This window comes from Mytilus trossulus, chromosome 3 (genome assembly GCF_036588685.1).
Source record: "Mytilus trossulus isolate FHL-02 chromosome 3, PNRI_Mtr1.1.1.hap1, whole genome shotgun sequence".
NCBI lineage: Eukaryota > Metazoa > Mollusca > Bivalvia > Mytilida > Mytilidae > Mytilus > Mytilus trossulus.
The window spans coordinates 83,729,260-83,733,521 of NC_086375.1; the positions used below are offsets into that span (position 1 = coordinate 83,729,260).

General features: G+C 33.3%; 1 long non-coding RNA gene across 1 annotated transcript; it reads left to right on the forward strand.

Annotated features, from left to right (window-relative positions):
- The first annotated feature begins 1,232 nt into the window (after positions 1–1,232).
- On the forward strand, positions 1,233–3,504 carry LOC134709787 (uncharacterized). The gene is made up of 3 exons (XR_010106042.1): positions 1,233–1,296; positions 2,809–2,963; positions 3,310–3,504. It is a non-coding gene; the product is annotated as an uncharacterized LOC134709787 (long non-coding RNA).
- Positions 3,505–4,262: the final 758 nt, after the last annotated feature.

Consider the following 4,262-nt stretch of genomic DNA (forward strand, 5'->3'; position numbering starts at 1 on the left):
ACTCGATTCAACAAAAGCTTTTGATACAGTTTGCACACAGGATTGTTGTATAAACTGCTTGAGTATGGAGTAACTGGAAAATAATGGTTGCTTATAGCTTATATGTATTCAGACGCTAAAAGTGCAGTTCTTTAAAACGGACAAATCTCACGTTTCTTCCCATTTTATCAGGTGCTCACCAGTACGAGTCATTTCCCGACTAACATTCGATGGAAGAAGAAGTCCAAGAAATCGAGGAATCGATGCGTCACACGCCACAGCGATTCAGGACACAACTAGACAAAGATTTTTAATTCTTCACCCGTATACATACTATATATAGTACACAAAAGGTCATCATTCTGCATGGACTTTTAGCCGAAAACATCAAATACTTATAGAACAGTGTCTTTTTATTGTAAATATATGTACCTTAACCCGTTTATACAAAGAAACTTGTTTTCTGTGCGACAAATGCGGAAGATCTTTTTTGGTGATATGACTATTCACATCGTAATCTCTTATGAAGCTTTCTAGTCAGAAAGCCTTTAAAGGACACATTTTGGTGTGATAATACAACCAGGTTCAAACTGGGATTATTATAAAATTAAAATGGAAATGGGGAATGTGTCAAAGGGACCACAACCCGACCATAGAGCAGACAAAACCAAAAGGTCACCAACAGGTCTTCAATGCAGCTAGAAATTCCCGCACCCGGAGGCGTCCTTCAACTGGCCCCTAAATAAATATATATACTAGTTCAGTGATAATGAACGACATGCTAAACTCCAAATAGTACACAAAAAACTAAAAGTTAAAATAATACAAGACTAACACAGGCACTTGTCTCAGAAAAAAAAAATTACCTATATATATGGCACGCCTGAACCACTTTAATAGATAATCTAAGATTATCTCAGATAAATTAGGTTTATCTAAGATAATCCCGGTTTATCTCACTTTTTTTCATTAAGCTCAGATAAACCGGGATTATCTCGATTTTTTTCAAATAATCCCGGTTTTTCTCACAATTTTAAGATAAACAGGGATTATCTGAGCTTAATGCATTATTGAGATAATTCAATATTTTTCTCCAAATATTAGATAAATAATTATCTGGAGATAATCCGGGATTATCTGAAAACACTGAGAAAAACGATTATCTGGGGGGAAAAGAGAGACTCCGAATCAATAATTCGACCAATAGAAAGACACGACACATCGGTAAACAAGCGCCATTTTTAAAAAAACCAAAACCAGGCCTTCCTAACTTCCGGATAGGCGCCATATTGGAAAAAACTGGACATACTCAGAGAGGTAGGTCGTCAATTTGAAATGTTGAATTAAGAAAATCGAGCTAACCAATTTTGTATTGGATTAGTGCATATTGTACTGTGAGTTAAAAATTTTGAAGTTATCATATTCTTATAAACAAAATTATTATGGTTATTGAGAAAAAGTTCAGGATTGCCAAGAATGTTGCGAAAACACGTGTCTGATAAAACCAAGTCTTGGTTTTATGAATTTTTGACTATTGTTCGTTTTTGAATAAGAAATTTCTTTAAATTAAAGGTCCGATAAAAGTTTGGTATGTTTTTGAGTGTTTATATGGCAACAACATTGTAAATCGGATGCAAATTATGCATTTTAACGCACATGTTATGCCGGTTCATTGTTATGCAAATTAGCGACTATAACCGGTTGTTTGTGTACTTTAACACACATGATGTATCATTGAAAACGTGTAGGCATTGTATGGTATGAATATTTTTTATGTCTGTAATTTAAACTACAATTGCTCAATTCAATAAATTAATTAATTGTTACATGTACTTTGCCAGAGAATTAATTGTCTCATTGACAATCAATCATATGCCATCCTTTTCTTCTTATTTTCTGTATATATGTTTAATACACACACATTTATTATATATGTATAATTATTTGAATTCAAACAAGTATCAGATGTTGTTCAATTTCATTTCATTTTCAAATTTGTTCAGTTTCATTTCATTGGACTATAGGGAGGACACAATTTAGAACAATTACTCTCACAAAGGGGGGTGTTTGACCTACCTATACAGAAGGTGAAATGTGCTGCTGGATTACATGAAGATCATTTTTTCAAGCTTCAAAATTATATGTGCATGGATAGGTCTGGAAAACTATCAGAAATATATGATTACATCGTTAAAGTTACAATATTTTCTTCGTCTCTCATCCTTCTTGGTGTTACAAGCTGTTTTGTCAATCTTTTTTACACATTGGTCATACCCGTAGCCAGGGGGGTTCTTGAAAACAAATAAGCACTGTTAAAGTCAATGTTATGTTCGAATTGTGACTGTTAAAGTCGAGTTTGTGGGTCCAACGATTCCCCCCCCCCCCCCCCTTGAAAATTCCTGGCTACGGGCCTGTTGGTATTCCACTTTTTTTTTTATTGCAGAGCATTAATATCGACATGAAACCCAAACAATATAGGAAAACAGTGGCGGATCCAGAAATTTTCATAAGTGGGGGCCCACTGACTGACCTAAGAGGGGGCCCGCTCGAGTCACGCTTCAGTGATTCCCTATATAAGCAACCAATTTGTTTCCCAAAAACTTGCCCCCCCCCCCCCCTTAATCCGCCTCTGGAAAAGATTACATTTTCACCTATATCATAATCTGTATTCATCATGTTGCAAAACAATATATAACCATGACCGGTGAAGTTATTTCACTCAGTATGGGTCCTTTAGCTACCCTACAGTATGATATTTATTTATTCTTTGATTGATCCAGTACTTTATAATCATGTCCATATTCATATCATGTCTTCATATAATTTCAGTCAGTGGAAATACTAGACACCACATCCTAACTGGTTTTGCAATTTTTCCTACAAACTATGAAAACACTGCTGTAGTTCTTTGATAACTTGTACATGTTGTTGTGATATAACAAATTACTTTTCATAAACTACATGTACAAAATGAAAGAAAAAAGGTAATATATTAAAGTTATACTCAAATAGTTCTTCATTTTTGGGGTAAAAGGCGACAGGGCACCCTGCCACTTTTAAGAACATCATCAATTATTTCAATTACATTTTTTAGATTGAAATGATGTTGTAAAATTTATTTACACATTTATGATAATTTGATAAAGCTTAGAAAAATGTAAGGGTTTTGTTTTAAACTTTTTTTTTATATCTGCAATAAAATGAGAAGTGTTATTGTCTTTAGACATTTATATATAGTTCACATTTAAATTGTACTTTTAAATTGCATATTGTTATTTTTTTCTTTAAAATATATTTGCTTTTGCTTCATGTATAACATTATAATTTCAGGTTAGAATGCAGAACTGGTGAAGATTAAGGTTATAATTGTGATCTACATATTGATTTAATTTGAAGCAGTATTTGTTCTTAAGAGTGAAATAAAAAAAAACAGTGTGTTTTAGAAAGATGTTCCACTATTACCACAACAACAAAAATATTCATTGTTTGACTGAGAAATAAATTAATAAAAGTGTAAATAAAGAGTACAAGACACGTCTTAATTTTCTTTTTCTATTCACACTATTTGGTAGCTATATACAGCTATATTACCACTTAGCTCCAATTAGACCTATACTTATTTAACCCTGTTTCCAAATTATTTGAAATCTTTGGTAATCTTATTCAATTAGGTGGTCCTGAGATATTGGTCTATGTATCTAGTCTTATATATTATGGTGTCTTTAAAGGTAGTGTTGTTTGTTGGTGTATAATTAGGATCCCAACACATCTAAAAAATGCAAGTGTCAAACAAATAAAACTCAATATGACCAAAAGCAAACAGAGTTTCACACTACTCACTTAGAACAAGGTCATACAGAATGAGAATATGGTGGGCTTACACATACTGTACATGCAAATAATTAATTCTCCTGGAACTTGTGACGGTGTTACAGCTTAACATTTAAGAACAAACAGTTGACACACAGAAATGTCACCCTTATAAAAATGAAAATATGTGGTAAGATTGCTAATGATTGAAAAAGATAACTCTCAACCAGAGACCAAATGCATCTACTGAAAAATGACTCATTTGTGTCCCTGCATGCAAAAGGTCTCTAGTCAATAAAACCTGAACATGGGCTGGTCTAAATAAACTCCATGACTTTTAGTATCAGATGTGCTTCAGTTAATACAACCGATGCATATCTTGAATTTTTTAAAGTGGTTTGTGGAGGGGTCCCCAAGCTAGACGAATTTATGAGTGAAACCTGCAAAAATCTTGACTGACCCTAAATGAAGCT